A 13,815-nucleotide genomic window follows, 5' to 3' on the forward strand; every position below is an offset into this window, starting at 1 on the left:
TTGCAGAGACTCACACTCACATAACAAGACAGTCAAGTCTCTAAAGAAACACGCCTGCAAATAAGAAATCCACCACAAGGTGGATTACATGAGAAGGAGCCATTGAGATCCAGAGCTGACCCTTGAGCCGCCACTGACCCGAGGCCTGTGGAAGCACTCCCACAGGCCCCACCCCAGGCAACACAGACCTGGGGAGGGGACCCCAAGGCTGGAGGACAAAGTGAGACTCAGAAACGTGACAGGACTGGCCCAACCTCATTACTAAATATGGAAAAGCTGTAACTGTACAGAAAAGATGACCCTTCAACAGTCCCACATGGCAACACAGACAAGTCTAAGATTTTATATGCTCGTGCTCTCAGTCCTGTCCTCTGTCCCTGGAGGCTTTTGGGGAGGCAGGGTAAGGATCATGCTGTATTTTTCTGTGGAAGTGAAATACATTTGGACTTTGGAGTTAGACCCAGAGTCACCAGGCGGCACATCGAGCCTCAGCTTCTCGTCTATACAGCGTCTCCGTGGGGCCAGGTACGGAGGCAGAGCCCTCACCTGGGCTCAGGACTCGCTCCACGGCAAGTGGTGGGCATAGTTCACACCACTGTGCAACAGTAACGGCCTTCAAATGGCTCCTATGAGGGTCGATGGAAGTAGGACGCTTATAACTCATTCACTCACTGTTCACTGGGCACTACTTGCGGGAGGTGCCGCCCGTGAACCTCGGACCAGGCCCTGCCCTCGTTCCAGAGGGGGAAAGACAACCCGGGTGAGGACCAGAGATGAGGTCATGTAAGAGGCGTTAATTCTCCCGGTTGAAAGTAAGGGAAGAGTTGTCCCTCTCCTTCTCTTTCTTTGAGAACTCACACTAGAAAACTTGCCAAAGGAAGGATTTCCTCATTTCTTGGAACGGTGCATAAATTCTTTTGAAGACTAGATTGGCACTTTGCGAGCTTTATGACTTAGGAATGTCTTTCTCGAGGACCTGGGGAGCCATCTCTTTGGAATGTACACATCGAGGGAGACAACGCCCATCTCCCCATCTCTGGGGAGGACAGGAGCCTAACTTCCATGGGCTTCAGACTCCAAGTTGCAAAACCACCTCCTGTCATAAAGGTGGGAGGATAAAGCCAATCAACTAACACAGTCCATCACTCCAGTTACCAGGTAGTTAGCATGAACTAAGTGTGACAAATGGTGCTGACAAGTCCTCTTATTTGATTTTAGCCCAGTGAGACTTCTAAACAACTATAAAACAATAAATTTGCACTGTTCTAAGCCACTAAGGTTGTGGCATTTGTTACAATAGCAATAGGAAACTTATACAGTTGGTCACAGAATTGTAAACAAAACTCAAAACCTGGACTGCCTATCAAGAAAGATATAAAAATTAATCAGGTTACAGGCAATATTTATTTCCTTCTTTACTCTTTTCTGTATTTTCTGTAAGGAATACTGTTAACTGCAGAATCAGAAAAAAAATTTTAAATAGTAGGAACAATTTTGCCACTAATGCAAATCTTATTTCTAAAAGGACAATAATACTTATACTCTTAGAGCTCAGAAAATAAGAGTGTATAATATTTCAATGGATAGAATCTGGGTAATCCAAGAACAAAGAAGTAACATAAAACCGGAAGAAAATCTAGGTCAACTAAACGAAGAAGATGTTTTCTACATACAACAGTCCTACTACAACTTCTTTAATTCTAACATCTTAACATCAGCAAAACAACTGCTACTTAACTATAATTTCCCCAAGAGTCTCAATCTACGTAGGAAGGTTTTTAAAAAGCAGGCGATGCAGCTATCTGGCCCTGACGCAGGCACGTGGCTGCAGAGAGAGGGATGGCTGGGTGGGGACCCAGGCCGGTGCCACCTGGGACAGGAGGCCCAGGCACGTCAAGCTCAATCTCACAAAGCAGCCTTGAAAATGCTCCACAGCTCTGTGTAAATGAAAACCAAATTGATTAAATTACTTCATTAGCAAAAAAATCACGGAAATACTGGATTGTGACATTGAGCTTTCCTTGGTAAAATTTCTCTAAGGAAACACGCAGCACACACAGGCCCAACCCCCACACCGAGAGGACACTCGGCCCCAGGCCCGAGGCCCACTGACGACCCCCAATCACAGGCAGGGTCCCAGGCAGAGGCCGGGGGAGGGCGCGGCCTCGGCTGCCAAGCGTCCACTTTCAGGAGATCGTGTGCCATCCTGCTTCACAGGTTGGGCAACTTGGCCCTGACGGGTTAAGTATGATCTCAGGCAGCAGGCACTTCCCTAGACCCTCTGACTTCTGTCCCCCCGCTCATGCACCCCCACTGGCCCCCAACTCCGATACAAACTCCATGCACATGTGCAGCCTGGCAAGGGAGGTCCTCCCACATACCGACACCCAGCCTGGACCTCTGCCAGGCCGCTTCCAGGGTCTCCACTGTCTGCAACATTTCTCAACCTGCCTCGTCTCCCCACAAAATCCTCCCATCGTTCTAAGACGCAGCCCCCCCCCCCTCCTGCTTGTCAAGCTGCTCTGGACATCAGGTCTATCCCCTCACACCTCTCAGGAGCCCACCAAGAACCCTGGGCTGGGATGCCTGCCCTTCTCATGTCTTACCTTGGAGCCCCTGTGTACTTACCTTCCGTCCCCTGCAGACGGGACTGTGTCCCCCTGGTCATGTGCCCACCACAGCCCCATTAACTATCCCCATTCTACGGCTTACAAAAGTGAGGCACAGAGAGGTCAAAGTTCTAATGCAGAATAAAGCTTCAACGCTATAATGAAGAAAAAATGAAAAAATAACATTGAATAATTTTCTTCAGAAGTTTACAACAAATTAACAAGTAATTTGGTTTCTTTGGGGTGAGGGGGGGGAAGAGCCTGTCATTATAAAAGGTCACTAAGCTCAAAATCTGAAAGAGATGGCTGGGGTTGCTCCCATTTATGAAAAGGATCCAGAGGAGTTGGCTCTGCACGCCACTCTGAGGAGGCCAGTAAGGAACAGACCACAGGAGGCAACAGAGGTAACTTCCTTAGACTTTGAGAAGACCTGACAGTACTTTAACCCAAGGCTTGTTAAGAGAGATGCCTTGAGGTGAATCTACTGCCAAAGTAAGGAAATGCCGAACCAAGTTAGAGAAAATAAGATGCCCTCACAAGTCTGGATGAGTGGGCAGAATACCACAGATGAGAACTCAACATGAGAGTGGGTGTAGGTCAGGTATGTAGGTCAAAATAAAGCTACAATAATAGCGTTACAAGCTGGCCAATTAAACTTTTAAGTATGCAACTTTTGTTATCTGAAACCTCTGGGAATACTCTTCCTGGAGAAACAAAAGTCCCTGAGAACTGAAGATTATGCTTTAAGTATTAGTGGTATTTTGTTGTTGTTAAATCTGTTTTTTAATTCTCATTCTCCTACGCCCTGCCCCCTTAGAGAACAGTGAACATAAGTCAACATTTTCTAAGTGACTCAGAGCGAGCATAATAGACAAAGGTGATTGTGACATGATGCTTATGTCTTAAAACTATGCCAATTTTGGCAAACTGACAAATCATGACCCTCAAGCCTCAGCTTTCCCAGGTATAAAAGGATGAACAGATAGATTTTTGCAATGTCTGCTCTAGCAATAAAATCCGGTGAGCCAAGAACTTCCACCTGCAGCCATGAGAGAACAGCAGGATCTGGATTTACCTTCCTGCCAAAAAACAACAGAAAAATGGACAAATACATGAAACCACTGGTTTCGTACACTGGAAAAGCAGCACAGGACTGAAAAGCTTAGGGGAGAGGAAACAAGGTGAGCCCTACAGCTGCCCTGATTTTCTGCCAGAAGATGTATCCTGGACCACAAAACAGGGAAGGGCATCCCAAGCAGATCATGGTGGTCTCACTAAGCTGAGGAGACAGAAATGGGAGTACTGGAAGTCTAAAAGCAGCTGGGAATTCTGGAGAAGAGAGAGCTCAACAGAAAAAAAGCTCCACAAATCTGCAAGAGTTCCCCTGAGTCTTTGATGAATATACTAAGACAGACCAGGATAGGGTAATACTCCACAATGTTGGGCAAAAAACAACCAAGGAACTGTGAGATGAATGGTTCCTGGGTTCCCACAGAGCTGAGAGGAGTCTCAGTTACTCCCAGCCAGAGCGAAAAACCCGCAAAGCATTCAGTGGAGAACTCGAAGGGCCACACCTCAGCAGTGGGGCTAAACTACCCCTGTCGCAAAAGCTATTTCAGACCTGCCCTAACAAAGTTTAAAAACCAGCTCTGCAATAGATGGAGAAAAAGCATGTGAAAAAATTCAACACCCTTCATGATAAAAACACTCAACAGGGACTTCCCTGGTGGTCCAGTGGTTAAGACTCCACACTTCCATGGCAGGGGGCACGGGTTCGATCCTCGGTTGGGGAACTAAGATCCTGTATGCTCCCAGGCCAAAAAAAGAAAAAAGCAAACACTCAACTAGGAACTTCCTCAATCTGATAAAGATTATCTATGAAAAACCCACAGCCAACATTTTACATAGTAAAAGATGGAAAGCATACCCCCCCAAGATCAGGAACAAGATAAGGATGTTCACTCTCAACACTTCTACCCAGTGTTGTGCTGGAGGGTCTGGTCAGGGCAATTAGACAAGAGAATGAAATAAAAGCCATCCAGATTGGAAAGAAAAAAGAAAAACTATCTCTATTTGCAGATGACATGAGCTAAAGGAGAGGTAACCCATCCCCAGGCCATGGACCAGTACCAGTCCATGGCCAGTTCAGAACCGGGTGGCACAGCAGCAGGTGAGTGGCAGGGGAGCAAGCGAAGCTTCATCTGTATTCACAGCCGCTCCCCATCACTTGCATTACCACCTGAGCACCGCCTCCTATCAGATCAGTGGCGGCATTAGATTCTCATAGGAGCGCAAACCCCACTGTGATCTGCACATGCGAGGGATCTAGCTTGCATGCTCCTTATTAGAATCTAATGCCTGATGATCTGAGGTGGAGCTGAGGCGGAGATGCTAGTGCTGGGGAGCGGCTGCAAATACAGATTATCATTAGCAGAGAGGTTTGACTGCACAGAGACCATAATAAATCAATTGCTCGCAGATTCATATCAAGACCCTATCAGTGAGTGGCAAGTGAAAACAAGCTCAGGGCTCCCACTGATTCTGCATTATGGTGAGTTGTATAATTATTTCACTATATATTACAATGTAATAATAATAGAAATAAAATGCACAATAAACAATACACTTGAATCATCCGGAAACCATACCCTTCCCCCACACCAGTCTGTGGAAAAGTTGTCTTCCAAGAAACTGGCTCCTGATGCCAAAAAGTTGGGGACCGCTGATCTAAAGAATCCAATAAAAAAAATTAGACCTAATAAATAAGTTCAGCAAAGTTGCAGGATACAAGATCAATATAGAAAAATCAACTGTAATCAGACTTTCAGTTTTACAAGATGAAAAGAGTTCTAGAGATGGATGGTGATTGCAGTAAAACACTATGAATGTATTTATTTATTTTAAAATAAATTTATTTATTTATGGCTGCGTTGAGTCTTTGTTGCTGTGCGTGGGCTTTCTCTAACTGCGGTGAGCAGGGGCTACTCTTCATTGTGATGCGCGGGCTTCTCATTGCAGTGGCTTCTCTTATTGTGAGCATGGGCTCTAGGCATGCGAGCGTCAGTAGTTGTGGCACACAGGCTCAGTAGTTGTGGCACAGGGGCTTAGTTGCTCCATGGCATGTGGGATCTTCCTAGAGCAGGGATCGAACCCGTGTCCCCTGCACTGGCAGGTGGATTCTTAACCACTGCGCCACCAGGGAAGTCCCTATGAATGTATTTAATATCACTGATCTGTACACTTAAAAGTGATTAAGATGGCAAATTCTAAATTATGTGTATTTTACCACAATAAAGGAAATGCGGGAAAAATCAACAGCATTTCTATACAGTACCAATGAACAGACTGAAGATGATATTAAGAAATTATTCCATGGTGACTTTTACGTCGTGAATTAATTCCATTTACAATACATCAAAAGAACAAAATACTTAGGCATAAATTTAACAAAGGAAGTGCAAAACTTACATTCTAGAAACTACAAAACCTCACTGAAAGTAAAGACCTAAATAAATGGAAAGATATCCCATGATCATGGATGATAAGAATTAATATTAAGATGGCAATTATACTCCGAATTGACCTACAGATTCAACACAATCCCTATTATAACCCCAGGTGACTTCTTTGCAGAAATTGATAAGCTGATCCTAAAATTCACAGGGAAATTCAAGAGACCCACAACAGACAAGGCTATCTTGAAAAGGAAGAGCAAAGTTTGGGGACTCACTCGTCCCAATTTCAAAACTTACTACAAAGTGACAGTAATCAAGACAGTGTGCTAGGGTAAGGACAGATATATAGACCAGTGCTAAAATAAAAACAGCTGCCACCCTAGAATTCTATAGTCAGCAGAAATGAAGCTGGAAAAAAAACTTTTTCAAATAGGACAAAGCTGAGAGAATTAATCACACTTGCAGACCTGTACTATAAGAAATGTTAAAACTAATAAAGTAAGGGGGACTTCCCAGGTGGTCCAGTAGTTAAGACTTCACACTTCCACTGCAGGGGGTGTGGCTTCAATCCCTGGCCGGGTAAATAAGATCCCACATGCCTCATGGTGTCCCCCCCACCAAAAAAAAAAAATAAAGTGTAAACATCAATCTACATAAAGAAATGAAGAGAACTGAAAATACTGTATATATGAATATGCATATTTTTCATATTTTATGATTATTTAAATAAATTATAATAATGTATTGTGGAGTTTATAACATAGAAGTAAAAATCTATGACAGCAATCGCAAAAAAATGGGGTCAGATCGAATTACAATTATAAGGTTATTACACTATAAGTGAAGTGGTATAATGTTATTTGAAGGTAGACTATGATAAATTAAAGAGATGCATATTTCAATCCTAGAACAACCACTTAAAAAGGGAGATCTATAGCTAATAATCCAAAAGTGGAGATAGGGCTTCCCTGGTGGCGCAGTGGATGAGAGTCCGCCTGCCGATGCAGGGGACATGGGTCTGTGCCCCGGTCCGGTAAGATCCCACATGCTGCGGAGCAGCTGGGCCCGTGAGCCATGGCCGCTGAGCCTGCACTCCGCAACGGGAGAGGTCACAATAGTGAGAGGCCCGCATACCGCAAAAAACAAAAACAAAACAAACAAACAAAAAAAGTGGAGATAAAATGGAATACCAAAAAATGCTGAATTAATCCAAAGGAAAGTAAGAAAAGAAAAAGAGAACAAAAACCAGATGAGACAGACAGAAAACAAATATCAAGATGGTAGATTTAACAATCATATTAATAATTACATTAAATGTAAATGGTCTAAAAACTCCAACTACAAGGAAGTGATTTTCAGACTGGAAAAGCATGCTACATGCTGTCAACAGGAAAATCACTTTAAATGTAAAGGCAGAAGCTAAAAGCAAAAGGATGGAGAAAGATATACTATGCAAACACCACTAACAAGAAAGCTGGAGTGGCTGTATTAATAACAAAGTATATTTCAGAACAAGGAATATTACTATTCATGATTATAAAGAGGTCAACTGATGACAAGGATATAACAATCATAAATGTGTATGAGCCCAAGAATCAAGTTTCAAAATACATGAAGCAAAAACTAACAAAACTCAAAGGAGAAATCGACAGATCCACAATCATGGTTGGAGACCTCAACAATCCTCTCTCAGTAATCAATAGAACAAACAGAAAATCAGTAAAGATACTGAAGACTTAAAAAACCTACCTGACCTTACAGATATTTATAGGAGACTCCACCCAACAAAAGCAGAATACACATTCTTTTCTTGCACAATTGGAAAATTCACCAAGATATATCTTACTTATGCTGATTCTTAAAGCAAGTCAATAAATTTAAAAGAACTGAAATCAAACAAAGTATGTTTTCTGACTGCAACAGAATTAACCTAGAAATCAATATCAGAAAAACATCTATAAAACTCCCCAATATTTTGGAAATTAAACAACATACTTCTAAATACCTCTGAGTCAAAGAAGAAATCCTATGGGAAATTAGAAAATATTTTGAACATAAAGAAAAAGAAAACACAACATATTAAAATTTGTGGAATGCTGTTAAAGCAGCACTTAGAGGGAAATTTATATCTTTAAAGGCTTATATTATCAACAGAAAAGAAAAAAGGTCCAATATCCTATGATCCCATAGTTATATAAGTCCCCCCAAAAGATCTAACAGACAATTTTCCTAAGTGAGAAAAGACATCTAAAACAACAATATTTAGGGCTTCCCTGGTGGCGCAGTGGTTGAGAGTCCGCCTGCTAATCCAGGGGACACGGGTTCGTGCCCCGGTCTGGGAAGATCCCACATGCTGCAGAGCAGCTAGGCCCATGAGCCATGGCCATTGAGCCTGTGCGTCCAGAGCCTGTGCTCCACAACAGGAGAGGCCACAACAGTGAGAGGCCTGCGTACCGCCAAAAAAAAAACAAAAAAAAAAACCCACAATATTTAATATTCATACTAAATGTAATTTTCACAAATCTATTTAAACTGGTCTCAAATATTCCCATCTACAGGCTAATCGTGATATTTTATTTTACTTACTATTAGTATTTTAAATTCTTCACCAATCCCCTACAGGCTATTAAACTGTTAAACTGCTCTTAAGATAAAGTCAACCATCATTTCCACTACCTGTCCTGGGTGCTCACGTCCTGCCCACCCCACCCCCACCCCCAAGCTATAACCACTATAGCCTACTCTAAGGTCATCAAATGAGTCAAAAATGTTCCTACGTCTCGCCCTTTGCACAAGCTGTATCCTCTGCTAGGAGAATTCCTTTGTACACACTTCATCAGCTACCTCCTTCAGCTCTGTTTAAAATCTTCCTTAAGGGACTTCTCTGGTGGTCCAGTGGTAAAGAATCCGCCTTCCAGTGCAGGGGACACGCGTTCAATCCCTGGTTGGCGAACTAAGATCCCACATGCTGAGGGGCAACTAAGCCCAAGCGCCTCAACTAGAGAAAACCTGCACGCCACAACTAGAGATAGAGAAGTCAGTGTGCTGCAGTGAAGAGCCCATGTGCCACAACTAAGACCCGATGCAGCCAAAAATAAATAAATAAGTAAATATTTTTTAAAAATAAAAAAATAAAGTCTTCCCTGGTCCCCCTATAAACTGGGAGCCCATTTTATCTCTCCTTATACCATTTACCTTTTTATTAAATTGAGATAAAATTCACCAACATCATTTACTTTTTAAATTGAAGTATAATTGATTTACAATGTTTCAGGTGTGCACTGTAAATCAATTATACCATTTAGAGGGAAGAGAAGGAGAGGGCGGAGGAGGAAGGAGGTGGCAGCTGGTGGTGGAGGAGCGGGAGGGGGATGGAGAGGAGAAGGTTCCTGGGTGGCATGGCGCACCTGCTCCTCCAGGCGCTGCCCAGCCCCCTGCCAGCCAGGGCTGAACCCCCGCAGGATAAAGAAACCTGCGTGGGTACTAACAATCAAAGCTAGCTACATCTGTGACACAGGACGCTGCTGTTAACAGTCTCAGTGCTGCAACTACTACTATGAACTCTGGCGGTTCTGGCTCGTGTGGACCATCATTCATCCTGACCTGCTGCTGCTGGAGCTGGAAGGCACTGTATGGTGGGGGAGGAGTTGGAGGTCGGTTCACCACTTCCTCATAAGGAGGTAGTAAATAGTTTGGTAAAAACCTGAAATAAAATGGCAGTGCTGAGTAATTGTGGGCAGCAGTGTGGCCCTACAGGCGGCAGCTCCGCAGGCGCCAATCCCACCAGGGGCTCCCAGGAGGCTCAGAGCAGCCCCTTGTCAGGCCCAGCAGAAGCAGCACGTGACCCACGAGCATCGCTGACCCTGAGCCCTCCAACATGCCAGCAGACCCAGCAGCCACCAAAGCCCCTGGGATGGAGTCCAGCAGCTCTGTGGCCGGCCTGGGGGAGGTGGACCTTGGGACCTTCCTGGACAAAGATTCCGAATGTAAGGAGGAGCTGCTGAAAGAGTATAGCTCCGAGCAGGGCAGCGCCCTCCCTGACAGCAAAGACAAGACACCCGGCAGACATCATGGCTTCACAGGTGACTCAGGCATCGAGGTGTGTGTGTGCAACTGGGGCCACCACGATGACGACCTCAAAGAGTTCAATGTGCTCATCGACGATGCTCTGGCCATGCCCCTAGACTTCTGCCACAGCTGCCATGTGCTGCCCCCTGGCGACGAGGAGGAAGGGCTCTGCCAGCCCTCGGAGGAGCAGGCCCAGCTGGGCACCCCCACCCGCCGCGGCTGCCTGACTGCCTGCTGCTGAATACCATCAACGAGCAGCAGCTCCCCCAGCTAGAGCAGGCCCTGGCTGCACCCGAGAACTTGGCGACGCAACCAGGGTAGCGGAGAACCATGAGAGAAGCATTAAGTGACTGTGTTCCTTGTTTTTTTTTTTTCCCCCTCTGCTCCTGCATTTTCCTGCATCTCCAGGTAGTTTGGGGTGTGGGTGCCTCGCCCCCCACAGAAACAGTGTCATGGAGGGCCAAGAAGTTGTCCTGTGACTCATTCCTCATACCCCACCCTGTCCCCCTTTACATCAGGTCTCACTACCTGCTTGGGTCAGAGATATGTGTGTTTCAGAAGCCCCCAAGGAGGGGATGAGACTGTGCCCTGAGGTGACTCTTGGTGATGGAGTGGATTCATGTTCTGGTGTGAGTTTACGAGAACCTTGCCGCATCTCAGTCCAAGAGAGGTGGCAGGTCTCAGCCCTGGGTGAAGCCCCCAGAGATCCGGGGATTGTTGCCCCTTGCTGCCAGTGTCTCCGGAGCGGTAACTGGGATCCTCCTGTGGGTGGATGAGAGCTGACCGGCGGTTGCATGGTGGGTTGGTAAAGGGCTTGTGCTCTCAAATTCCAGGTGACGAGATGGAGGTGGCACGATGCATCCTGGAGGGGTCCCTTCCCAGCAGGTTCTGGCTGGCTGCGGATTGATTCAAGTGTGGAATATTACACCTGCCTTCTCTTTGGTTTTTCTCTTTAACAAAAAAAAAAAAAAAGCGAGCTGAAAATAAGAACTTGACCAATGGGCAGGCAAGAATTCTGTTTTGGAAAAGGAAAATTTGTGGCTTTTTTCCAACTTGGCCTTCAAAAAGTCCTGGCTACAGTTGAGCCAGAAGATGTTTTGTGTGCAGGCTTGAGTGGGGGCTATCTTTGGAACTTCTGTGGGTGAGCAGGAGGCCCTGTGCTGTGGCAGCAGATAGAGGTGTAGCTTTCTGCATCTCTGCCCTTTGATCTGTGCCCACAGGTGATCAGTACCCTCCCCCACCCCAAGCACACATCTGCCGGCCTTCACGTCTCACTGTTCTCTACGAACAAATGAGGAGGCTGTGGGTCCTGAGAAAGGGCAGTCCCGCAGCCTGACTCACACAGTATTTTCTCTTGATTCTGAATAAGTTGTTTTATTTATTTGTTTGTTTTTTCAAACTGACCATTTGGAAAAAATGCCTTGGTTATCTGTGGTTTTCTTGCCCTTTCCCTGCTCCGCCCCTCCTTGAATGGGATAACTAATTTTTGTAGCCTATGTCAAGTGTCTAAGTGGCCCAGGTAGGAGGGTGAAGGCAGCCATCCTGAAGGACCACAGGATCCTTATCACTGTAGTCTGGCTTCAAAAACCAGTTGAGCTCTGACAGGAATAATCTGAATGGAAAAAGCAAACTGCCGAAACTAACATTCCCCGTCCAGCCCTGTTCATATGAAGAGTTTGGTTCTTCCCCCACTCTTGAACGATGACATTCAGACTAGGCATTGATATTATGGTAAGAAAGGAAAGTATATATATGAATACACACATATATATGTGTATGTGTATATATGTATATACACACACACACACACACACACACACACACAAAATAGACAAATCCAAGGCTGTGAGATGAATGAGTGTCTGAGTTTGGAGTCCACAAAACCAAAATCTATGTTGAACAAAGTGCAGTCCGTATACAGTGACTTCCTGGATAACCTGTGTGTGTCTGTCTGTTGTGTGTGAGCCCCCAGCCCTGCTTTCCTGTGAATACACTTTGAACAGCAGCGACACTGCTCACATTACCCACATGTTTGGAGCAGGCGCAGCCCTCTCAAGGTAATTTATTTTACGCATTTACTGTTTACTGAGCAAATGGCTGTGCACTTGGGTGTACTCAGCAGCACTGTCGGCGGCAGTCCCCACGTTTGCCAGAGATGCTGTGCTCCAAGTAGAGGTTTTACTCTACCCATCACTGAAATTTGCACATTGCTCCATGGACCCTCAGAGGCCTGTGTTCTGCTCCCTGTAAACGGAAACGTGCTCTGAGCCTGTCTGCCTCCCTCAGCTGCTCCTGGCCCTCGGCGTCAGCCCCCGGGGGTGTCCACAACCGCTTGGGACAGAAGGCCAAGGTGGAACCTCAGACAGAAGCTGGACTAGATCTTCAGTGTCAAGCTCGGACTGGCTGTGGCCCAGACGTCAGCCCTGCCCAGAATTGCTAGGAGGGTTTGGTGGCCACCACAGTGCTGTAGGGCTTACCTCCCTCTGCTGAGGTCCAGCGCGTGGCTGGTGTGTGGCGAGAGTGGGCAGGAGTGTGCCAGCAGCTCTCAGATGCTTTTCCTGCCACCTTTTTTTGTTTTGTTTTTTGTTTTTATCCCAAACAACTCACTGAAGTGTCTCAAGATCAAGTTTTACCACAATGAATCCTGCTTGAGTTAACTGGTTGAAGGGATGGATTCTGGCGCTCAGGATTCCTTCTCCAGTCAGAGTAGGGAACTAGTCCATGTGTTTAATGCTGGGTTCACTGCAGCATCCAACCCGAAAGGCACGAAAAGAAGAAAACACAGTGGGTGGAGCTGGGCTCGAGTCCAGCCTCACAGTCTGGCCCCTGCTACATGAGGCTGCCCTGCATGACGAAAGATGGAAGTAGGGAGCTGAAGGACTTGTGAGGGAGCCAGAAAGATTTGAGGGAGTCTGATGTTCCAGGTGAACTAGAAGAAAGGGGTTGGTCGAGGGTTTGGTGCTACATTTGGAAGATTTGCAAATACACATTCCTGTGTGAGGCACATCACCCTTTATCAGTTATTGTGAATATGTGTATTTTAAGCAATAAGATTCAGCTGGTCAGACTTTTCTGGGCAGCCTCAGTGACGCATTTCCTGTGCTGTGATTGTTCTGAAGACGGAGTGGCTCTAACCACTGTGAGAAGCCCAAGTAAAGTCGATCCCCGAAAAAAAATTACTATACCATTTACTTTTGCTTCATGGCACTTGTTACCATTTTAAATCATATTTACTTGTAGTTCTTTGTTTAAGGCTGTTTGTCTCCCTCCATGGTAAACGCCATGACAGCAAGATCATGTCTATTTATTTGTCCCTCCAAGGCGCCCATCCAGGGCCCAGCACAGTGCCTGGCAATCAGCAGGCACTCAAAGACTTAGTGCATGAATGAATGGGTGGATGAGGTCACCATCTTTTGCTTTCATAATGGTGTACCCTTGGCTGTCCTGAATCCCGGCTTCCAGACCAGCTCTAAACAGAAACATTCAGAAGAGAATGGCTTCCACAGCAAAGACAGAGCCTCTCAGACTCAACGAATAAATGCAAGGGAGACCTGAGGGGTTTTGCCTCAAACCTGTATTTACGCATCAGGTTTTCACACAAATGAAAGTAGGGCTCTGGCTGGCTTGGCAATGTTCACAAAAGGCCAAGCTTTTTTCATGAGAGAAGCAAATACAAAAATATA

General features: G+C 45.5%; 1 protein-coding gene and 1 pseudogene across 3 annotated transcripts in view; one reads left to right on the plus strand and one right to left on the minus strand.

The window, feature by feature from the left end:
- Positions 1–13,815, minus strand: part of PI4KA (phosphatidylinositol 4-kinase alpha) — a 94,947-nt gene that overhangs the window by 74,388 nt on the left and 6,744 nt on the right. The window lies entirely within an intron of this gene.
- LOC132436377 (WW domain binding protein 1-like) lies at positions 9,978–10,453 on the plus strand (annotated as a pseudogene).

The sequence above is a fragment of the Delphinus delphis genome, chromosome 13 (genome assembly GCF_949987515.2).
Source record: "Delphinus delphis chromosome 13, mDelDel1.2, whole genome shotgun sequence".
NCBI lineage: Eukaryota > Metazoa > Chordata > Mammalia > Artiodactyla > Delphinidae > Delphinus > Delphinus delphis.